The sequence below is a fragment of the Neophocaena asiaeorientalis genome, unplaced genomic scaffold, assembly GCF_003031525.2.
Source record: "Neophocaena asiaeorientalis asiaeorientalis breed wild unplaced genomic scaffold, Neophocaena_asiaeorientalis_V1.1 scaffold24, whole genome shotgun sequence".
Lineage (NCBI taxonomy): Eukaryota > Metazoa > Chordata > Mammalia > Artiodactyla > Phocoenidae > Neophocaena > Neophocaena asiaeorientalis.
Genome location: NW_020185317.1, coordinates 191,451 through 201,436, shown reverse-complemented (window position 1 = coordinate 201,436; position 9,986 = coordinate 191,451).

Here is a 9,986-nt window from a genome sequence, read left to right as displayed (position 1 = left end):
ACCCCAAAAAAAAAAAAAAAAAAAAAAAAAAAAATGGTTAATGTGGTAAATTTTATGTTACATATATTTTACCACACAAATAAAAACACTCTCCTGGAGGCTTATTTAACTTATTTTATGCCAAAACAAACTAAGGGTTCACACTATTGGAGGAAGATAATAAAATCAAACACAAGGGCCATCTAATGGCACCAGCAGCCCCCTACTTGAAGGCCAGAGTGACCCACAGCCTTGCATGTAGATAGAGATTTGTACGGTGCCATTTTTGTTCTTGCTTATTTGATCTGGACGTTGACTAGTGGGAGGAAGCATTAGGTGCTCAGCCTACAGACTACATATGGTTCCTCTGGCTTGTTGATTAAAAGCAGCCTCTTATCTCATTGATCTCCTTAGGAAGCTAAGCCCTACCTGGCAACAGTTGCCATGCCAGAGGGACTTTGTTTAAACAGCATTCAGAAACGTCATTCATGAGCATTAAAGGAACCCTGCAATAAAGAATTTCATTCCATTTTGCCTTGACTCCTCTAAAGAAAATATCATTTTTCTTTGAGCACTGTCATATAATTGTTTCTAATAACAATAATAGTTTATTACTTTAGGCATTTGATAATTATTTTGGTTTAGTTGTTTATAACAAGATTTATCTCACTCACCTAGCTGTCAAAAGAAACAGGATACCTTCACGGCCTTCATAAGAAGCCCCTGGCTCATGACAGCCAGACTTCCAGTGGGAGGTTTTCTAATACAATTATAGGGGCTCTAACCGACTTTTTGAAATCTAGTTGCAAATATGCTCTTTTTTGGCTAACTAAAGCTGTGGCAAATATAGGTGCTATTACTCCCCCCCACCCCCGTCCCACCACCAAAACCAAAACCAAAACCAAACAAAAAAAACCCTTCCTTTTTACGAACTAAAGATCTGATGAAATGACAATGTGGGGACTTCTTTTCAGCTAACTATGGTTCCAAATTAAAGTACATCGACTAAGGCACTCTCTTTAGATGAGCCTGCTTTTATGATTAGAAGAATGTAATGGTAATTGTCTTGTAAACTGGCTGTACCCAAGCAGCGACAGGTTTGGGGATGCACAACCCTCCACGCGTATATTACCTCCCACTCCGGCAGAAACTGATAGAGCACATTTCCTTGGTAACAGAACACTGACTTCATCTGGAGTAGTGTATTAGTTTCTTATCATTGCTATGACAAATCACCACAAATTTAGTGCCTTAGAAAATACAAATGTATTATTTTGCAGTTCTGGAGGTCAGAAGTCTGGAATCAGTCTCACTGGACAAAAAGTCAAGGTATCATCAGGCCTACCTTCTGGAGGCTCTCGGGAAAAATCTATGTCCTTGCCTTTTCCAGCTTCTAGAGGCTGCCCGTACTCCCTGTTTTGTGACTCCCTCGTCCATTTTCAAGGCTCATCACTCCAACCTCTCCTTCCATTGTCCCATCTCCTTCTTCTACCTTGAACCCTCTTGCCTCCCTCTTATAAGGATCCTTGTGAATACATTAGGCCCACCTGGAAAATTCAGGATAATCCTCCTGTCTCAAGATCCTTAACTTAGTCATATCAGCAAAGTACCTTTTGCAATGTAAGGCAACATGTTCACAGATTTGAGGGATTAAGGGGGCCATGATTCAGTCTACCATGGGAACCTATAGCTCCAGATAAAATATTATACTTACCAGCTTCTTTTCCAGATACAATTATAAGATTAAAATTTGGCCAATGAAATGTAATAAGTGGGCCTTCCAGAAAGAACAGTTAAAGGAAGTTGATTTAACTGGAAGGTGTACCCTTCCTTTTGTTCTTCCTCTTTTCTTCCTATCTTCTGCCTCAAATACAGATATGTTGGCTGGAGTTCAGCAGCTTCTATGGACTCCAGGGTTAACACTGGAAGCGGAATCCATGACTAGGGCAGTGAAGCAAAAAAGGTAGAATAAGCCTGAGCCTTTGCAGGGTCACTGTACCAGCCTGAAATGCCAAACTCTGGATGTATTGTCCATGAGATAATAAACTCTTGGGTATACAAGTCACTATTTGTGTCTGTTACTATCATACAAATACAATTCTTGCCTGATTTGACTCCCTGTATAATTCAGCAAATCTACATTTTCAGTTGATCAGAGGGTATTTGTTAAGAGTCACACTGTACTATGTGCCTCTACATTAGTAGGGCTTTCAAACTAAATGTAGGAGAAAGAAAGAAAGAAAGAAAGAAAGAAAGAAAGAAAGAAAGAAAGAAAGAAAGAAAGAAAGAAAGAAAGAAAGGAAGGAAGGAAGGAAGGAAGGAAGGAAGGAAGGAAGGAAGGAAGGAAGGAAGAGGGAGGGGAGAAGGAAGGAAAGAAGGGAGGGAGGGAGGGAAGGAGGAAGGAAAGAAAAATGTGTCAGCCCCCATAGCTTCAGTTAGGGCTGGCACCAGGCACAGCCTGACTTCAGGCCAAACTAGAACCCCAGGATCCATGTTGGCTTTGCCCGCTCAGGGCTTCATCATCAATCTGGTTGCTCTCCTGATGGTACAACGGCTGCAGCAATCCCATCTTCCTCATATCCTTAATTCCCTAAACCCAGAGGAAGAGTGAAAGCCTCTCTGTTCTTGAAGTCCCTTCAAGGTCTTATTAGGCCTCATTACTTCTGTTTAGATTATGTGCATATTCCTGAGCCAGTCGCTGCTGTGGGGACTGAGGGTTGGGATAATCTGATTGAATTGGTTTACACCAATCAGGACCTGCCCTTATGGCTGGGAGTGGGGTCCATCCCCCACATACAATATGGCTGAGAACAAGGGAGGGTGTATGTTATAGAGACAATGAGTATTCAGAGGCAGTCTGGAAGACTTAATGTGTCAGCCCATCAGTTTCATCAGAGACTTCTCCAAGGCCCTAGAAGAAGAATTTGAGCCATATAATAATTAGCAAAAAATGTTTCTAGGTTAGAAAGTGAGGATTTAAAGCAAACACCTTTAATTCCTAGTCCCCGGCCATCCTCACAGTCTTCCATTCTGCTTATACTGTTGCTCATGGACTCTTTTCCTCCCCAAACCAGAAGCTGCCAGGGCCAGTAAAGATTTCTCTTTGCAGTAGCCTCAAGGTTAAATCTACTCCAAGTTTATCTGTATATACATTTTTCAGGAGATCATGTGGCCCTGAGATACTGTTTCCATGAGAACTCTAAGATGGGTAATGTCATCACTTCTCCTGGGAACAATAGGAAGTTATCTTTGTTACTATGTGTATAGACTCAGCTAAGTTTTTGTGTGCAATTCAACCAGTCTAGGACCTTAAATGTTCAGGCATGGTTTTCCCTTTCCTTAGTCCATGAACACAAATCTGCATTCATGTGTACATCCAACCTGCCATACAGGGTAGATTCTTTTATAAACAGGTTAAATTTAAAATAAGGTAAATTTTACTTCATTTCTTATTTTTCAAAAATACAGAAAAAAGACATCCATGTGTCCATGACTGAGATTAAACAAGCATTAATTAATTGTCATATTTATTTTACTTTTTTGTTGTTATTGTTAAATATTAGTTTCAGAACTAAGACAGTTTAGAAATAGCTTAAAAACAAACAAAAACAAACAAATAAAACCCCTAACTCTCACTTTCTTCCTTCCCTCTCTTCCTCAAAAACAACCACTACCCTGAAGCTGATGTACATCATTCCCATTCTGTTTTGTTTTAAGGGGGTTGGCAACATCTTTCTCCCTGTGTATATGTCCAGAAATAAGATATGCTATGGTTAAATCAGTTAGGATACCAGCAAGAAGGTGATGGCACACTCAAAGGAGCAATTAGAGAGAGGTTACGGAGGGTAAAAAGGGACTGTTCACGGAGGGATGGGCAGTTATAAAGAAAAGCAAGACATGGTGAAGCAACCAGGAAGTAGCAACGATGGGAAGTCCCGACCACCTGTGCATTTGAAAGGGCAAGGGGAGGGAGTCATGTTTCTAGAACCTGGTGTGAGCTGCAGTTTGGGACAGGGGTCTGATGGGGCTTTGACCTGCAGTAGAGGAATTAGAGGATCTCAGTTGTTGCCTAAACCAAGGCCTTCTAGAGAAAATCAATACCAGGCTCTCTTTCCTCCCTCCTCTGATCGCTTGCCTGTGCCTTCCATTGGCCACAACCAACTAAAAGCCAGGATAACTTGTCTGATGCTCTCCATAAAGGTCAGTTTCCTGTGGCACAGAACAGGGAATAGAGGGGTGAAAATGTGATGTGGAAAGTCAAACAGATAACACAATGGTTCTGTATTTTAAAAGGTAACATAAAGACTATCATAAAGTACATAAATCTGATTTTTAAATGATATATAAACTGTTTCCTTCAACCATAAGTTAAAAAACCAAGTTACTAAACTACAAGTTTTATCTCTGAGCACTACAGTTATTCATCAATATGCATTTGATAATCAAAAAAAAGAAAGAAGAGAAAAAGAGGTTGAGGTGGAGGGAGGAAAGAGAGGGAGGATGAGAGGCAGGTGGCGGGGGGCGGGGTGGGACACAGAGAGGTTGGTTGATTCCAGAGTTCGTTGAAGAAAGGGGTAGATTTATTTTTCCTCTATGATGGCTTAGAGAAGCAGCAAGAGCACAGAAGTTTCTTATTTCCTGTCAACTGAGCATCTTCAGAATCACTACGGGTTCCACCCTTCACCTTGCCCTAGTGGAGAATAGAGATATAGCATCTGAAAAAAGGCCGTAAGCAAATAAGCACCATTGTCCCATCTTAAAAACAAAACAAACAAACAAAAAATGTTGAGATATAATACAAATACTATACAATTCACCCATTAAAATTGTGCAATTCCATTATTTTGTATATTCATAGAGTTGTGTATCCATCATCACAACCCGTTTTAGAACATTTTCATTATCCCAAATAGAAAGTCCACACCCCTTAGCCATCACCCCAATACTGTCTCTTTTTCAACTCTTTGGTCACTTGCTGTAACACTGAAAAAAGTAATATTGTTATCTAATTTATGCAACTCCCTAACTTACACAATCTACAATTTTCCTGTAAATTCTGACTCCAGAAATCTAAAGAACTAGACCAGATATATTATAGTAACCTATTGAATGTACTGGAAACATCGTTAACATTCTTCCCTTATTTATTACCCTTCAACACAGATGCCCAAATTAATTCGTCAAACCTGTCAATAACTATATGTTCCTTCTCACTCTTTATATTACGATTAGATATGCTCTGAGGTTTTTAATTACTGTGAGGAGACTTCAATTATTTTTTGCTTCTTTCAGTATCGTCTTTGGTAAGTGAAATACCTTTTAGGATACAATAAATTATTTAAAATCTTTGAATATATTAACGGGGACAAACAAAAAAGACATTGAAATTCCTTGGAGGTAGTTCTGCTTTGTTGGGGATTAATCATAACCTTTATTAATGCACCGCCTCTTATTTTAGTTCCTTCATTTAAGCATAATGTACAAAAACAAGTGAATGTCCAGAGGGGAACAAAGGAAATAAAGGATTATAAAAATGAGTAGGTATGGAGAAATTAGAAATGGGTGTTTGGCATTGTTTCACTCTGAAAAGAAGAAGGCTGAGGAACAACTTGGCTGTCCTCAAGTTTACAGAGAGGATATTAATTCATCTCCATCTCCACAGACCCTTACATATACACTCTTCCTGGACAACATCATCTACTTCCATCATTTCACCTGCCATTTATATTCAACATGCATTGTGGGTTTATAGCTCCAGCCCTAAGTTTCTCTTTTGGTTCTAGACTCACATATCTCACTGGACATCTTTACTTAGATGTTACATGAAACTCAACATGTCCAAACTGAACTCATCTTTCCCCTCTGTGGCCCTTGATTCCAGCCTCATAGTGTTCACACCTTTGTGTAACCCTTTCCCTTTGACAGTGGGTGGGGCCTGAGACTTGCTTCTAACCAGTAGAATACGGCAAAGTTGGCGGGATGGCACTCCTGTGGCGTTAAGTTATACTAGATTCTGTCTTGCTAGCAGACTTCCTCTAGGGACTCCTTGTTGGCTAAACGAAGTTAGTAGTCATGTTGGGAGAGTCCAAGTGGCGAGGATCTGTGGCCAGCCTCTAGAAACTGCAAGTGGCCTCAAGGAGCTGAGGGCAGCCTCCAGCTGTCATCATCAATAAGCTGGGGCCCTCAGTTGTACAATCACAGGACATGAATTTTGCCAACAATCTGAGTGAGCTTAGAAGCATATACTTTCCCAGTTGACCCTCCAGATGAGAATGCAAACTTGGCCAATACCTTGACTACAGCATTGTGAGACATTAAGCAGAGGACCCAACTAAGTCATGCCCAGATTTCTGGCTCACAGAAACTGTGAGATAATGTGTTTTTTAAGCTACTAAGTTTGTGGAAATTTGTTACACAGCAGCGATAACTAATATACCCCAGAATCTCATCCACTTCTGCTTTTCTCTGTCTCCTTATGGCTATATATTCTGCCCTCTTGACCAAGCCATCCTGAAGTCTTCCCTCTTCACCTCTACATTCAACCAGTCTCTGTGGGCCACCATTTCTGCCTCCTGAATAGCTTCTTAATTTAACAATTCTAAAACTCTGTTCCACGGACTGTAAGTAGATACTGCACACACAAAAATTTTTCAGTGGTATATCATGTATGCCATATATAAATTCAGATCTTCAGAATCATTTGCCTGGATATTGCTATAGCCTTTTAATCAGTTTCTCTATGTCCATCCTTTCCTGTTTCCAATCTGTTTCATGGAACTCCAAATCTATCTTTCTGAAGTGTAAATCTAACCATTTCACTCCCTAGGCAAATAACTTCATATTTACTGACCAAATTCCTTAGCATAACATTGATCCAACTACCCTTGTCTAGTTTCATTTCTCACCATTTCTGCTCTACTCACCTGCACTTTCAGTTCCCATATACATCTTACTTTTCACCACAAACACACTTGCACAGACTGTTCTTCCATCCTGGAGTTCCCTTTCTGTCCTTAAGTCAACAGGACAACTCCTACCCATCTCTTTTCACTTAATCTTGGCATTATTTCCTCCAGAAAATTTTCTCAGACCTCACTCCCTGGATCCATGTGAGATGTCCTCCTGAGATGCCTTTCCAATGTACTCTCTGGGCCTTATTAGGCTTGATTACAGCAGATGGGTTGTTTGCATTTCAGTCTCTTTTATGAGATAGTGATCCCCTTGTCTTCTGGATTCTTGTCATTAAGTTCTGTTCCCCCTGTAGTTAGCATTGTGTCTGACCCAAGCAATAAATGGTTGTTTAATTAATGAATCAATATGCTTGCACTTTTAAGATACATGAAAGTTGGCAGAGAATGCCGTTAACTACACAGTGAGAAGGTATTGACTCTTGGAGCAAGATGTGAAAGAGAAAAGTAGCCTTTCCTCTGCCCTCAGCTCAAGGTTAAGTTCCCATTTCTAAGGCATGTGCTTCACAGGCACTTCATCTTTGCAGAGAGAGCTGGCGGGGGATTGAACGTGGTTCTTGAAGATTCAGTCTTGGCTCAACACATTTCTAAGATCTTTGAGGCACTGATGGAAATAGTAGAAATCTGGAGATAGAGCAAAATGTCATCTCAGAGCTACAATCAGTCTGAGTATTGGAAGATACAGAGAATTGAATGCAGGTTTGATACGAGTTATTTTTAATTTGAAAAAAAGCCACCCAAGTAGAACATTTAAATATACAGAAGAAAACAGGAGCCCACATAAAACGGTGTAGAATTGGAGTTCTGTGATTTTTAGTTCAGGTTTTCCCAATACCTGAAACAGAATCAGGACTTGGGTGCATGTTGTTTATTTAGGAGGTGATCCCAGGAAGCTGAAATAAAAGGGTGGAAAGACTGAAATAGAGAAAGGAGAAGAGCCAACAAAGAGTGCCTCATTGACCTGTGGGCAATTGGGGTTTGATTCCCCCTGGAAGACCCTCTGAAGAACCATGTAGAATGTGCTCCAGAATCATTTTACTGAAGAACTGGAGGGGGGCTGGTTATTCTCTGACCTCCCTCCACCATTGGTTGATGGTTGCCCACAGGGCTGTTAACTATCCCCTCCCCCAACTTTCCAGCTGAGCCTGCTTGTTCTGAGTGGCCTTCTGTGGCTTCAGGGAAAACCTTGAGCTAGAAAGGTGGAGAGATTTCACTGCCCACATTGAGACTAGACACTGGCACTGTGCTTGGAATTCCACCTCTGTGCTGGAATCACATGAGCTAACGGGATATGACATGGGGCACCCAAGTGTCTGCTCTGTGTGTTCTAAGAAGCTGAACTGAATTTGTGATCATGGATTTGTCTCTTTGCTTGAGCCAGAACTGAATCTCTGCAATCTGTGTCCTCTTTGGAGAAACGTTTACTGTGAGTAGATTTAAACTGCACTGTGCCTGTAGAATGTTGCTGAGTTCTGATGAGATGGCTGTGTCCTCACTTGAGTGGTTATCACAGATAAGACCCCGTAATCCTAAGAATGGCAGGAGCATGTGCATACATTTTCATCTCACACTGGAGAAGAGGTCATAAAAGGAACTAGACTGGGTTTGACAAAGCTCGTCTCAGACTGAATTGCTGCTGTCTCACGTATATTATTTAAAATATAATAACACAGGGTTGAGAAATGTTTTTAAAAATCTGTCTCTCTGCTATTTGGAAGTGGGGAATTTAAGGTTGCAATTTCTCTGCTGCTGGGAGTGCATCTCCCGTACTCATATCAGATACTGTGCATTGAGCTGTCATGTCAGGGAGGGTATTCGAGCTGTTATGAACGGTGTGATTATTGTCACTGTCAATCATCTTCGGAAGATAAAGACCTTAAATAGGGTGAGAAGGGAAATTTCCCCCCTTTTCCAGGCCTGGGTTCCAAGTACATGAAGCTATTCATAAGAGGTGAAGGAAACCAGTCTCTGCCACAGAAGCAATGTGGTAACTAGGCAGAAGAGAGGCTGTATGGATAAACCAGGGTTACAAAAACAGCCACACCAAGTAGCCAGTAGTCTGTACTGGGTTTCCCTTCCATATCCTCTGAGACTTCAGTCAAGTTTTTTTACAGCATAGAGTCTAGCTTCAAGCTCAGCTTTGAGGATTTTAGTTTGTGCTTGATTTGGAGTGCTCTATTCTAAAATTCAAGTGAAGAGAGTATGTCCAAAGGATAAGGGTGATAATGGGGTCATATCTGCAGAGAGGTCAGGAGGAATGGAGGCAAATAAAAGCCATTGGGATTCTACAAAATGGAGGTCAACAGTGTCATTTCAAACGGCCATTACAGGAAAGTATTGAAGCTAGTCACCCAATTACAATAACTAAAGAGAGATAAGAGAAATGGAAAACAATCAGTTCAGAACATTCTTTCCATTACAAACTAAGAGAAATAATGTGTTTTTTTAGTTAAAAATTATTTTAACTGTCACACCCTCAAATTCAAACTGAGTCTTAGATTATGACTTCCCAAAGTTACAAATCTAGAAAGTTTTTCTCCCTCAAGTTCAATTATTTTCCAGCTGGAGACCTTCAAGATGATGGAGGAGTAAGATGTAGAGATCACCTTCCTCCTCGTAAATACATCAAAAATACATCTACATTTGGAACAACTCTGATAGAACACCTACTGAACGCTGGCAGAAGACCTCAGACTTCTCAAAAGACAAGAAAATCCCCATGTACCTGGGTGGGGCAAAAGAAAAAAGAAAATCAGAGACAAAAGAATAGGGATGGGACCCATACCTCTGGGAGGGAGCTGTGAAGAGGGAAAAGTTTCCACACACTAAGAAGCCCCTGCCTTTTCTTCTGAGCCATGTGGCTGGCAGGGTCTTGGTGCTCCAGCAAGGCAAGAGAAGAGCTAACACCTATCTTTCTCAAACTCTTCCAAAATATAGCACAGGGAGGGACACTCCCAAACTCATTCTACAAGGCCACCATCACCCTGATACCAAAACCAGACAAAGATGTCACAAAAAAAGAAAACTACAGGCCAAAAC